This window comes from Artibeus jamaicensis, unplaced genomic scaffold, assembly GCF_021234435.1.
Source record: "Artibeus jamaicensis isolate MK-2021 breed Jamaican fruit bat unplaced genomic scaffold, CSHL_Jam_final contig_519, whole genome shotgun sequence".
Taxonomy (NCBI): Eukaryota; Metazoa; Chordata; class Mammalia; order Chiroptera; family Phyllostomidae; genus Artibeus; species Artibeus jamaicensis.
The window spans coordinates 18,734,567-18,749,555 of record NW_026521871.1 but is presented as its reverse complement, the minus strand read 5'-3'; the positions used below and the strand labels follow the sequence as shown (position 1 = coordinate 18,749,555).

Here is a 14,989-nt window from a genome sequence, read left to right as displayed (position 1 = left end):
TGCTTTTTATATTTAGAGAAGAGGGGAATGAATGGACAAATGAAATCTAAGGCACCAAGAGAAGAACTGAAAGACTTACCTGATGCTGAGCAATTTCCAATTGTTTCAGGCAATTAGCATCATATCTTCTGGGGCTTCACAGCCAAGAGGAAAAGGATCAGAGTATCTCAGTTCAAACTCCAACGTGGTTAAATTAGTTGTGTGACCTTGGTCTAGTCACTTCGCCTCTCTGAGCCTCCCTTAGCACTGTGGTTCCCACCTGAGAACATCACATTCTGCTTAGTTGTTACTTGTCCAGCATCTACTCCTCCACCACCCTATAAACACATGACTGTATCTGTCTGTCTCCTGTCATTCTGCTCCCAGAATGAACTTGAACATAAACAGACTCCAACTGCAGCTTTTCCTTCTTGTGCCTCTGCTGCTAGCCTGGGCACTGCCTATTTGGGTTTAGCAAGAATTCCATTCAACCCCAAGAATTTAAGTGAGAACTTTGTTTCCTGCTGATCATAGGTCAGAAGGCCGATGTCAGCATCTGAGCCAGGAATGCACTGCAAGGCTGTTTCTGTTTTTGGCTTGATTCCAGAACTCCATAAAGGAAGTAGAGTCAAGTGAATGGGTTCAATTCAGTGGAGAAGCTAGAAATCCTGGACTCCTACAAAAATTGGAGTGACTTCTACTAAGATCTACTAAGACATCAAAATGCACAACCCAATCTGCATCTGTAGCCATACATGATGGAGGAAAGCAGGTGTTGGGGGGAGGGCATAGCTTATCTCTGTGGGCAAGAAGAGTCTTAGAAAAAATATAAAAACAACAACATAAATTTCCATCTCTCAAGGAGTTTAGTCTGGTGGTAGAATACCTGGTAAAGCAGGTTTTTATTTTACATTATGATTGGTACACTATGCACCTAATCACAGAAGCATCTAAGCCAGTCTGGGGATCACATTACAAATGAAAGAAGGGGATGATGCCTCCCAGTATATCACCTGCCTCTCCATGCCCACCCCAATTACATCTACTTCCTTCACACAGAACATTGCTTGTGTCCCCTATCCAACATGCCTGCCCTTATTACTGTTACCCTCCCTGATCACACTCAGTGAATTTTTAAAAGAGTAGTTGGCATACAATATTATATTAGTTTTAGGTGTACAATGTGGTGATTTGATCCCTACAATGTAATCACTATGTTACATCTGTAATCATCTGTCACCATGCAATATTATAATATTATTGATTAGATTCCCTCTGCTATATAAAACACTCCTATTATTCACTTATTTTATAACTGGAAGTTTCCACCTCTATTTCCCTTCACCTTTTCTACCTATCCCCTTACATCCCTCTTCTCTGGTAACCATCAGTTCTTTCTTTGTGTCTATGAGTCTGTTTCTGTTTTGTTTGCTCATCTGTTTTGCTTTTTAGATTCCACATATAAGTGAGATCATATGGTATTTGTCTTTCTCTGACTTCTTTCACTTAGCATCATGGCTTCTAGGTCCAACCATGTTGTCACCAATGGCAAGATTTCATCCCTTTCTATTTCTGAGTAATATCACATTATATATTTATATAATATTATATTATATATTATGTACTTATATATAGTATTATGTATATATATGTGTGTGTGTATATCTTCTTTAGTTATCTATCAATGGATACCTGGGTTGTTTCCACATCTTGACTATTATACATAATGCTGTAATGAACATAGGGGTGCATATATCTTTTTGAATTAGTGCTCTGATTTTCTTTGCATAAATACCCAGAAGTAGGATTGCTGGATCAAATGATAGTTGTATTTTTAATTTTTTGAGGAACCTCCATACTGTACTCCATAGTGGTTACACTAATTTACACTCCCATGAACAGTGTACAAGGGTTCCACATCCTTGCTATGGTTTGTTATCACATATCTTTTTGGTGATGGCCATTCTAACAGGTGATATCTCATTGTAATTTGAATTTGCATTTCACTAATGATTAGTAATGTACCTTTTGGCCTTTCATGTGTCTTCTTTGGAGAAATGTTTATTCAGGGGCTCTATTTTTAATCAGGTTTTTTTTTTGATGTTGAGTTGTATGGATTTATATTTTGGCTATTAACCCTTTATTGGATATACATATAATTTGTAAATATCTTCTCCCATTTGGTAAGTTGCTTTTTTTAAATCTTGTTGTGCTTTCCTTCACAGTGCAGAAGCTTTTTAATTTAATATAGTACCATTTGTTTATTTTTGTTGTCTTTGTTCCAGAAGATATATCCTAAAGATATTGATAAGAGTGATGTCAAAGAGTTTACTGCCTATGTTTTCTCCTAGGAATTTTAAAGTTTCAGGTCTTATATTTAAGCCTTTAATCTGTTTCAAATTTATTTTTGTGTATGGTGTAAGAAAGCAGTCCAATTTCATTTTTTTTGCATCTGTCCAGTTTTCCCAACACCACTTACTGAAGAGACTATCTTTACCCAATTGTATGTTCTTGCCTCCCTTGACATAGATTATTTGACCATGTAGGTGTGTGTGGGCTTATTTCTGGGCTCTCTATTCTGCTCCATTGATCTACATAGCTGTTTTTTGCACCATACTGTTTTGATTATTATACCTTTGTACTATAGTTTGAAATCAAGAGGCATGATACCTCCTTCTTTGTTCTTCTTTCTCAAAATTGCCTTAGCTATTCAAAGTCTTTTGTGGTTCCATACAAATTTTAGGGTTAGTTGTTCTAGTCCTGAGAAGAATGCCATTGATATTTCAACAGGGATTTCATTGACTCTGCAGACTGGCCTGGATATTAAGAATATTTTAACAATATTAATCCTTCCAATCTATGAGCAAGATATATCCATCCATTTAATTGTTAAACTATTCCCTTTCAATTCCTTTCTTCAATGTCTTTTAGTTTTCAGAATACAGGTCTTTCACCTCCTTGGTTAACTTTATTCCAAGGTATTTTATTCTTTTTGAAGCAATTGTAAATGGAATTGTTTTCTTAATTTCTCCTTCCGATAGTTTGTTATTAGTATATAGAAATACAACAGCTTTTGTATATTAATTTTATATCCTGTAACTTTACTGAATTAATTAGTTAGTTCTGATAGCTTTTTGGTGAAGCCTTTAGGGTTTTCTATATATACTATCATGTCATCTGCCACACTCTGACTTTTCACAAAACGATACCTGACCAGGCCATTTGCTCTTCCTGGAGCATGTGCCTTCTTATCTCTGTGCCTTTGCCCATGCTGTTCCCCCTCCTGAAATCCTTCCTCCACACCTCTACCCATTGAAATCTTGTGTTTCAAACCCCTGCTCACACTCATCCATCTATTCATTCATTCACCAAGTATTTCCTGAGGTTTACTATATGCCCAGCACTGTGATGGGCACCAGGAATGTAATGGGGGAGTCACAGCCCGTGTCCTCAAGCTGCTTATAGCCATGGGGAGACAGATAGTTAGAATAAGGCATAACACATGTGTGGTAGATGTAAGTACAGAGGGTGCTGTTAGTCCAGAGAAATGTCCTAACCCATCCTTGGTCAGGTATGTTCAGAGAAGTCTTCCTGGAAGAGACTTCCGATCTGATTCCTGAAGAATAAGGTGAAAGGGAGAATGGTGCATATAAATGTATGTGAACATAATTATATATGATATGATATGGCCATAATAATAGCTGACATTACCCTGGCTAGTGTAGCTCAGTGGAGTGAGTGTGGGCCTGTGAACCACAGGGTCACCAGTTTGGTTCCCACTCAGGGCACATGTCTGGGTTGCAACCCAGGTCCTCAGTAGGGGGCACATGAGAGGCAACCACACTTAGATGTTTCTCTCCCTCTCTTTCTCCTTCCCTTCCCCTCTCTCTAAAAATAAATAAATAAAATCTTTAAAAAATAGATGACATTTATTGAGTACTTCTAGGAGCCACTCACTGGGCTAACTACTCCAGATGTATTAATGTCTTTTTAGCCCTCTCAACCCTGTGGGAGTGAGTACTGTTATCATTCCTGTTGTTCAGATGTCCTTATCCAAATTAAAGGTTAATAACTTGCTCCTGGTCATGCAACTACTAAGTGGCAGAACTGAAGTTCAAATTCAGGGTGAGTCCAGAGTTCATGCTTTTGACCATGACACTTGGCTGCTTTATGCTGTCCGTGTCTGCTACTGCCTCTTTCCACTTTACAATACATTTATCATGGACATCTTTCCAGGTGGTGCTGCTCAGGTTTCATTCAATTTAGTGGCTACAGAGGATGTCACTGGATTTTGAGGAGGGAAGTGACATGATCAGATTCATCCCTGGGAAAAAGCCCTCTGGGGATGGCAGGTGGCTGCCTGGGGGCTGGAAGCTATGTTAGGGATTCTAGGGAGTGGGGGCAAAGCCTAAGCTCAAGCGGGATAGGGGGATGCAGAGAGGGCTGGGCACCAGGAACATGACAGGACAGTGGGGTGCAGCAACTGCTACCTCTGAGGGCAGAAGGAAATGAGGGAGGGGTGTCTCCAGATTCCCTTTCTTGCAAGTCTTATAGATCTAAAGCATCTTTTCCCTTTAGCATCCCCCCTACCTTAGCCCTGCATGTTTAAATTCTAAGTATGCTCCAGCTAGCACTTCCAATTAAGAGTGAGTGATCATCAGTTTCGGTTCCCCCCGAGATGTGCAGATGTGGTGCCTGTGGAATTCTTGCCCCGACTGGTGTGGCTCAGTGGGTTGGGTGTTGTCCCACAGACCAAAAGGTCACTAGTTCAATTCTCAGTCAGGGCCCATGCCTTGGTTGCAGACCAGGTCCCTGGTTGGAGGTGTGCGAGAGGCTACTGATCCAATGTTTTTCTCACACATTGATGTTTCTCTCTTTTTCTCCCTCCCTTCCCCTCTTTCTAAAAATAAATAGTCTTTTGGAAAAAAAGAGTGATCATCAGTTTCAATTCCCCTGAGATGTGCAGATGTGATGCCTGTGGAATTCTTAATTCTTTGAATAATTGTTGCCTAGGAGGGCTACCTCTATTCTACCCAAAGAGCAAAAAAAACCAAAACAAAAACCTCTCACTTACCCAACAGCACTGCTTTAACAGTCCTCCAGCAATGCCCCACGCAACCTCACCTCACTCAACCACCTGTCAATCCTAATGTGTCTACTCCAAAACCATCTCAATCTGTCCATTTCTCTCCATTGCCACCACCCCTTGGTCCAAGCGACTATCCTCTCTCATCCGGACAACTATAATAGCCTCCTTCTGGATCTCCCCAGTTTCAGTCTAGCATAAGTTGGTCAACATTCCTAGCCTCAGTTTTCTTAACTATAAAATGGGCACACTAATACTTATTTCACAGGGATGTAGAAAAGACGAGACAACATAATGAATGGAAACCTTGGCCAGGACTGCTTTCTTAATAAGTGACAGTTCCTTTACTCTGTCAGGTGGATGGGAAGGATGAGGAAGGTCAGGGACTCTCTTTCATACTCTACTGGTATAAATAATAATCAGGCAGTAGAGGCCTCTAGATCTCCCTGCCTCTCTTGAGCTCACCCCAACAGGACTTCTTACCCTGTTTTCTTCCTCATGTTTCTTTTCAAGTACTGGGAGTTTTACTGCCTCCACACCACTGCCTCTCTCCCCCTCCTCATTTGCCCCTCCCCTGGGTCTATGCCTGGAGCCACATATTTATGAGTGAGTCTGAGAGATGAAATAGGTAAGTAAACTCAGGCTCTTCTCTGCTCCTTGTCAGAGCCAGACTGCTCGCAGGGAGCATACATCTGGGTCTATTCCCCACCTACCAGGAAGGAGAAGGGCCCCTCTGCAGAGCTCCAACACTGCCTGCACTGCACCAGGCAGAAACACCTGGTGATTCTGGCTTTCAGCATTAGCCAGCCACATGCCCCAATGTCAGTATAGTCACCATGACATTTGTTCTCCAGTTGCCCTGCTTTTTGTCTTAATTCTCAGGTGATCCAGAACTCAAACTAGGCAAAGGAGTTCTATCCCATCCTGTCACCCAACAGGACTGAGCAGTGGGAGAAAACCCTGTCTTGTGTTCCCGACTCATTCATGGACCTTCTCAGGGCCTCAGTCAAGCCCAGTGCTGGATGCTGTAAGAATCAATTGCTAAATGGCTGACAAAAATGTATTGAGCTCCTGATACCATCGTGAGAAGAGCTCATCTTTGCTCAGTGTTTCTTACTATTTTCAAAATGCCTAATAGCAGTTTCAGGTGTGTGAATGCTACAATGTGCCTGGGACATTCACCATCTTGGTGGTCTTCACCACCATTTGCACAATCTGGTCATGCTCTTTAAGGATCTCACTTCCTGCATTCAATTAATTTTTGTTGCAAACTCACTAGGTACCACGTGCTAACCGATGAAGGCACTGCAGGTTTAGCAGCAAACTAGACAGATAATGTCCATATACTCCTCGACCTGACAGTCTGAGGTGGGAGGGTGTCTAAGGAAAATCAATGGGGAGTGACTGCATTGGTGTGTGGGTAAAAATGGGATGGCCAGGAGAGGAAGGGCCATCTGTGTTCTCAGCCATGAGAAGGTGTTAATTATTGCAAGATCTGTGGGAAGAGGCTCTCAGTAATGCTGTAAGATGAGTATCATCGTTATTATTATTCTTTCCCTTTAACAGATGAGTAAACCGAGGTCAGGGAGGTTAAAAAGCTTCCTCTGAGGTCAGAATGGTAACTACTGATGGCATCAAATGTGAGTCCAGGTTCAGCCTCTGAAAGCCCAACTAATGCCACCAAACCCACTTGCTTCTTGGTTCTAGCACTTTTAAAAAAGAACTTTACCTGGGAGAGCTCCAGGAAAGTGCTATGTAGCTGCCCTGAAGGAGCTTCCAGTCTAATTTGAGAGAAAACATCTTTACACAGAAAACACTAATTACACAAGGCAGGTCAAAAACTGATATGCAGAACTGATGCAATTTCAAATTCTGAAAAGCCAATAGAGTTTGTTTTGGAACATAACAAAATGACTTTGTTTCTTAATTGGTTTATTTCGGAAATTTTCAACCTTTTTCATCTCATGGCACACATAAACTAATTACTAAAATTCCGCAACCCACCAAAAATATTTTTGCCAATCTGACAAAAAATAGGGATAATTTTGATTTATTCACACCAGACAGCTATCATTATGTTGGCTGTTGTCATTTTTTATTAGACAATTTAAGAGAAAAGATGTGAGTACCACTGACTAAATAGTCAAGTATTGTATGTTTTAAAGAATCTTGTGGCACACCAGTGCCACGGCACACTGGTTGAAAATGGGTGGTTTATTTAATAAACCGTTACAAGTTGCCAGTTTCTGCTCGTAAGAGCTTCTCAAATATTAATTCTTTGGAACTTCATGACTCATTTAACACTCAAAACAAGCCTTTCTGTTGATGCAGTCACTGATCCCATTTTACAGTCAAAGCAATCAAAGCAAATGTAGGCTGGATGACTCCCTGTGACACAGTCTGGAAGGTGTGGGAAACAGATTGGCATCTACGTCATCTGGGTCTGGAACCTTTGCCCATAACTGCAAACTGAATATGTGGGTATCCTTTATGTAATTGAATTTACACCTATAATTACATTTTGTCTCTATCTCTTTCTGCTGTGTACAAGGAGATTGTTTTCAGGAGATTGTGCTGGTCTGATTTAAATGCAGAATTCATGGTTTCCCTCGAATTTGTTCTGGGGAGCCCTTGGGAGGTGCTTTGAAGAGGTAGAGGGTCATTTTCCAAGGAGACTGAAACTGGGATCTATCAGAGGCCCATGATGGGCTCATCAGGCTGGCCCAGCCATACAGCCAGTTAGAGGTGGTGGGCAGAGGAGAAAAAAGTGAGCTTTGACTATGGGCTCAGGATCAACAGTCACTTGAACAGACGCACCAGATCATGGTGGGCTGGAGATGGAACGGTGTTTCACATGGGCTCAGGCAGAGGGACAGCAAGTAGATTTATTAAATGATGATTCTTTCCAGGAACAGAGGGAAAGCAGCTAGTAAATAACTGAAGCTCTCCTGACAGAATAAACCAAGTGAAAATTGTCTAGAAAGTTTGAGAGAAGAGGAAAGCAGATGCCTTTACTAGCTATGAAACATACTCTAGGCAGACAATCATCAAAGCAGCATGGCACAGATCCCCACTCCTCCCCCTCCACCTGTGCTGTGCCTCATTGGCCTTTGCCCTCTGTTTCCTGCCATTACCCTATCTAATGGTCATCCACTAGAACCAGCATAAAGTTCAACACCAGAAGAGATGGCCTGGAAAGAGACCTGCTACTAATGACGGGGTTTCTAGGTCACATACCTTGAGGCCTAGGAATGGTGCCCCCTGGAGCTGTGCAATGCCACAGCTCTGCCTCAGATAATACGGAGTAAGTTAGTGTCTGATACAGGTGGCATAGATGAGAAAAGGAAGAATGAGTCAGTAAACAGGATGGGGACAATAGGTTAATTATATGAACAAAAAATTAACTTAGACCTTTATCTTATACCCAAACAGTTTAGAGAGTTATAACTTAGTGTGAAATATGCAACCATTAAAACAACGACAATTAGAAACCTTGTTTTGCTAATCAAAATAATGGGGGTAAGAGTAACTACCTCATAGCATTGTTACGGGGATTAAGAGAGATGATACAAATCAGCACAGTGCCTGGTACTTTTAAATAAAAGAGGACTCTTCCCCAAATCTAGCAACCCTGGGTGGATAAGGGGAGTCAGCAGGGAAAGTGTAGCCCCAGGTTATAATCTGGCGATTCAGACAAACTGATGGAGAGGGAAAGTCTCTCCTACTTGGAAGAAGAATGGTCCATGGAGTCAGGTCCCTCGATGTAGGCACCAGGGAATAATAATTCATGGCAAGAATACTGTCTGCAGCTGCAGCAATTTTAGAAGCAGAAGGAGACTCAGATGGGACTCACAGGCATTAGACTTTCACCCTGGGCTGAGCTTCCTTCATCCGTGGTCCTTGGTTGGAAGAACCTTACCCAGTGCCCAAGGATCGGCTTCTCCTGCAGCACTCAGGACAGCGGGGGTCCCAGTCCCCATTCACTCCTGCCTGAGGCAGCCTAGCTTCCCTCTGTTGGAAAGTTCCTCCTTAGAGTCAGCTGAACCGGCTGCCCTTCCCACTCCCCCTACTTCAGCTTCCACTCACTGGGGACCACACTGGTCAGTTTCACTATGCACTCAGCAAGAATAACACCAAGATTGCACAATCTTTTCCAGAGAACCAAAGAAGTAGAAATACTGCCCATTTTATTTCCCGAGGCCAGCATAACCTAGGTACCAAAGACTGATAAGTAAGCACCACAAAGGAAAATTGCCAATGGAACTCACTCATGAACTCATGATGTTAAAATTCTAAACAAAAAGGTCAGCAGCCCTGACTGGCATGGCTCAGTGTGTAGAGCATCCTCCCACAGACCAAAATATCGCTGGTTCAAGTCCTGGTCAGGGTGCATGCCCAGGTTGTTGTTCATTCTTGTACTAAGGTCTTATAGCCAGAACAGTAGGCAAGGGAAAACAAATAAAGGGAAGCAAAAGGAACAAAAAGATTGGAAAGAAAAAAAAGAAACTGTTATTTTCACCTCCTATAATAATATACATAGTGTTTCCAAAAGAATCTATAAATACATTTTTATTAGTAAGAGAGATTAGCAAGATTTCTGGATAGAAAATTGATGTGCTAAATGAAGACATATTTTTCCAAAAAGTAATCAATAGAGCATTGAGTTTAAAAATAGATATATTATTTATAATAGGATGCAAAATATCAAATAAATAGCAACGTAACTAAAAGAAATGTTCAAGACCACCAAGGGAAAATTAGGAAACTGTACCATGAGGAGTTAAAGATGTCTTAAGTAGTAAGAGAGATACCATGTTCACTGAAGACTGAGCACTACACCATGCACCCTCTGTGAACAACAGAGAACTCAGCAATAACAGCTAGCAGAGCAGAGCAACCTGGGCTTACATCCCACCTCCTGTTACTTCTAAAATGTGTGACTCCCAGAGTTCCACCAACCCCCCTGAGCCTCAGTTTCCTCACCTATAAAACAGGAATAACCATTCTCTCTAGTTGTCAGGAGTTGTCAGGATATGAACACCCTTTGCAGAGTGCTGTATAAATGCAGGAGATTCCTATGACTCACATTATTGCCCCTTGTTGGTCTGAGGGTGGGGAAAAAGTTTTCTCTCCCAGATTAGTCCCTTTGTGTCCTTGTTTCCTCTCATCAATTTGTCACCAAGGGCAGCGTTGAGTGCTTATTCTGTGCACATTTCCTCCTTCAGTCCTCATAACAACCTACAAGGAAGGTGCTATATTAGCTCTGTTTTAAACATGACAAAGCTCAGGCTCAATCAAGGAGCTTGTTATCAATATATTAATTCATTTGTTCAGCATTCATGAGCTCTTTCTAGGTGCTAGGAGCTGTGAATACCCTGGTGAATAAGATGGACATCGTCCCTGCTCTATTAGGGCTGCAGTGGGTCTAGTTAAGAAGGTAGTCAGAAATCATACCACAACTAACAAGCTGGCAGGGCCAAGACTCAAGCTCAGGTCTGTTGGACACCAGAGTTTATGCTTTTAATGACTCCCCGCAGGGGCCTTCCTCAGGCTCCTCTGCTCCATCCTCTCTGATGTGATGTAGTGATTTCTAACATCCATTCTACTGGCAGCCTCAAGTTTCAATGGGCCTTGCTATCCCAGCTGCTGCACAAATGGAGAGCTGTCAGCTTCGACCCTGGTCCATGTGATTCTCGTGCATTATCACTGGAGAATTACAGCAAGGAAAATGAATGCAGAAAAGAGGAGAGACATTCTGGCCTCTCTTCCCTCAGCATCAGTGGCATTGTTCCCAATGAGTGTGCTCCTGAGTCCTCTGCTACCATTAACGGCAGAAGTGAGTCACTTACAAAGAAGATACAGGAGCTTCATTATAATTATATTCCACAATTCAGAAATGTTCAGCATCACTGTGAAAGGGAGGGCAGCAAGTGACCAGGGCTCCAATGATCCTCTGCAGGTACATCTTTCAGATAAAATGTCTTGGATCAGCAGCAATTACTGCTAATGCCCAGCTTGAATGCTAATGAGAATTACTTACAATTGCATGTAATTCTTTGCCTTTTAAACTACCTGCATTTTCCCTTCTTTTTTATGCTTTCCCATCCTGAGAAACAAACATTGGAAAATATGATTAAGAGCCATTTTGCAGATAAGGAAACTGATACTCAAGTTCATTCAGCTTATAGGGCCAAGGCTGGGGATCTAACCCTAAGCTGATTTTTTTTACCCCACCATTCTGTCTTTAAGGGAAAATAAAAATTCAGAACTCTGGATATATCTACTTTACCTGGAAGGTAAACAAAATATCCCAAGTTACTAGGATAATCTGAAAGGCAGCTGGGATGGTGTGTTCTGCTGAAAACTTTGCCTTGGTGAATACATGGCATCTGTAGATAGACCTTGTGAAATGAACTTCAAACCTACCCTCTGACATCTCACAACCACCAAGAGGCCCATGTTTGTCCCTTGGGGACCTGAGAAATAAACATTGAGAGTGAATTGGGGCTGAAAGATAGGAAGAGTATTTTTCCTGCCCACACAAGCCAGAAAACTGTCCCAAATCCATACTGCTCAGAACCAAGCCAGAGCATGAAGTTCAACCTACAGCATAAAGGAGGGATGTTGGCCATAATAATAATTGCGGCAATGCCCAGCATTTGCTGAGTACCTAGTAGAGTGCCAGAAGTTTAAAAAAGTCTGCACTGAGACTTTGGGTTTAGGCTGTTTAAAGCTTGAGACTGCACTAAACCTTCTGGGACCGGCATTTGTATCTAGACCTATTCCCACTTTATGGGTGAGAAAGCAAGGCTTGCAGAGGCAGGGCAGTGTGCAGGTGTCAGAGCCAGGATTAAAGCTAGCCCATTTGACCTTCATAGTAACACTAATGAGAACTAACAATTAAATAGCACTTCTTTGATTGACAGGGCACCATTTAGGCGCTTTATGCACATGTACACAGTTCTCTCACCAAACCAGTGGGGAAGGTGCTATGAACACTCCTATTCTGCTCACGGAGAACTGAAGAATCTAGAATATTGCAACCTGCCCGGTGCTGCAGAGCTCCTCAGTGACAGCACTGGGATTCGAGCCAGCTCCAGAATCCACAATTTGATCTCTTTGCTATGTCTCCTCTTTGTTATGGAAAGCCACACCATTTTCCATCAAGCATTCCTTGATTGTAAAAAGGAAAACACAAACACACAATTCTGAGAGAGTCCAAGGAGAGGAAGTTCTTTCTACCTCAGACATTAAGCTGAGGGCCAAGAGGAACCTTTCCTGGCCCAGGACTGCCCAGACTCCTCTGGGCTACTGGGACCTTGGCAGGCAGCTCCAGTCTCCACCCAGCTCTGAAATCTTGAGCAAGCAGTGCTGAGCCGCTCCCACCTTGGAAGGATTCTCTTTCACACTTGAAAATGACATAGGCTTCCCTACGGACTCTTCCTCCACCAAGAAAATATGTCCTGAGACAGCCAGCAGTGACAGGCTGCCTTGAGCTTGTGTATGAAGGTCCAGCAAGCCCTGGAGATATTAGGGTATTTATGTGGAGTTGTTAAGGATTCCTGTGAGTGATCACCCACTCAGCAGTAGGCCTCCTGCAGGACCTATCAGAGAGAAAGATGAGCCCACGTAGGGGCATCAGGGATCCTGTTGCCCGGCATCTCTCCAGTCTCCTCCTTTGCTTCTGACAGCCACAGGCAGGAGAGACCAAGGTCTCATCTGCAGCCTGAGTGTCACTAATAATCTGAAAGGAGTAAAGTGAGACCTGTGTTCAAATCCTGACTCTGCCATGGACCAACTGGGTAACCTCATGCAAGTACTTAACTTCTCTGAGCCTGGGAGACTACCATAGACTAGTGAGGCTAGTAATAATAGTGCCTACCTTGCAAGGCTGCTGTGGGAACTAAATGGGATTTAATGATACTCTGAACATTCCACTCACCCTCCAGCCTCTCCCTCTGAGACCCTGACCTCCTTCATGCTCTGGAGATGCACTTCATCTGTGCTCCAGTCACAGGGGCTTATTCCCAACCACGGACTGAGCTCCCCAAGCACATTCCCTCCAGGGGACATTGCTCCCCAGTACTCCCTGCACTGTCTCCTTTTGTCCGACTCCAGGTCTGAGGTGGAAGACCCCTGCCAGTAGAGAGCAGCCCTGCCTGGAACATCTCCGCACTATCAACTCCCTGGGGACACCTCAGAGTCTCAGGGATTCGGGTGGGGTTGTCTTCTTGGGACAGGGTGGTGGGACAAAGAGACTAATCACCTAGAGAGGGAGAGTGGCTCCCGTGAAGCACTGCACTCCAGCTCCTATTCCCGACTTCTTTGGCTCCTTTCAGAAAAATGTAGAGCGAACTCTCTGCGCTGTGTCCTTACATCTGGCTCCAGAATTCAGTGCCCTCCCACCCTTGCGCTGAAGGACGAGCAGCCCCATGCGCTTCCACCTCCCAGGCAGTAGTGATGGCCTCCCATTTTACCAAAGGGCCCTCTGCACAGTACTTCTGCTGCGCCCGGGCATGCAGCTGGGCTGCAGGAGACCATGGGTGGTGTTCTTGACGCTTCTCACAACTGACTTCTGGTGACACTGAGCCTGGGGCTCGCCTGCGTGTGAAGTAGTTTGGGTCAGACAGCTCGGGCTTAAAACCCTTGCTCTCTCCTTTATTCGCTGCTGCTCCTGGGTACAACTTTCCCTCACTGAACCTCAGTTTCCTCCTCTGTAAAATGGGTATCAAATGACAGGAAGAACCGAAAGAGATCATGGATGCCCAGCGCCCATGGGCAGGGACTATGGTTAGCATCAAACTCCCGGCAGAGTCCAGGGCAGCTCGGGAGAGCTGGACTCCTTGTCTGCATCACAGCCTGCAGGCAGCCGCGCTGGGCGCTCACACAGGCCAATTCAGGAGAAGCCACAGGTGCCTGCGCGTTGGGGCACTGGAGCCAACACTGAGTCTCCAGGAGAGTGCCATGGAGCGAGCCGAGCTATGGGACTCCACCAAAGCCTCCCACGCACGGAGGTCCCCCAGGTACACCCGCCCCACGCCAGCCAGCTCCGGGGGTCTCCGCCAGGCTCTCCCGGGGACTCCTAGACCCAAGCCTGGCCAGCACACAGCCTGGCCCCGCCTCGGCGCCCCGCTACAGCCCCTGCCCGCGCCCTGTCTGTGCCCCACTCCGACTCACCCGTCACGGCTCCAGGGAAAGTTTAGTAGTGCAGCAGCAGCGGCGGCCTGAAAGCTTGGTGCTCTTAGGCGGTGCCGGGGACAGCGGCAGGGGCGCTGAGGGAGCTGACTGGAGAGGCGGAGAGCCGGGGGAGGAGCCGCGCAGGAGGGCGCCAGCCTCCTAGTGAAGGAGGAAGGCAACGAGGCGGAGACCCGAGCCCGACGGGCTTGCAACGCCTCCGCCCGCTGCTCCGTGCTCCTAGGGCCGCCCCATGCCGGCAGGGGGCGCCAGGGGGGGCACCTCGGACTCGGACACCTTATTGCACCTCCCGCCCCAGGATCAGAGCTCCTTCTACTGAGTACCCCGGCCTCGGCCTCTGAGTAGTGGGGCGTCTCCTTGGGTTTGCAGAGAGGTGACAGAAGGGTTATCATCTTGGCGAGAACTGAGGGCAGTCAGGCAGATGGAAATAGGTAAATCAAGATGAGGAAGCAGAGACAGAAATGAGATGATGTTGGGCAAAGTCAACCACAGACCGACTGGTAGACAAACACATATAGTAGCACTCCATCTCCCTTTATCCCTACCAGAAAGCCTAAAATAGAAAAAGGCGGACAGCCAAAGCCAGGCAGATAGAGAAAATAAGACTGGCAGATAAGGACCTACCTAGAGGTTTCATGAGGAACTTGATACTCCCCACCCCCAGCCCAGGGTCTAGAAAGCCACTCCCCTCATGTGTTTCTGCCTAGCCCCTCTAGATGAACTGAAGTT

General features: G+C 44.7%; 1 protein-coding gene across 2 annotated transcripts in view; it reads right to left on the bottom strand.

Annotated features, from left to right (window-relative positions):
- Nucleotides 1-14,388, bottom strand: part of HRH1 (histamine receptor H1) — an 86,038-nt gene extending 71,650 nt beyond the window's left edge. The window contains exon 1 of one of the 2 annotated variants that reach the window (XM_053669372.1): nt 14,243-14,388. The gene's annotated coding sequence lies outside the window, so the exon portion shown is untranslated. Of the gene's footprint in view, nt 1-10,151; nt 10,290-14,242 lie in introns of those variants that run through there. The other variant, XM_053669373.1, reaches the window with a different exon arrangement.
- Between the last annotated feature and the right edge of the window lie 601 nt (nt 14,389-14,989).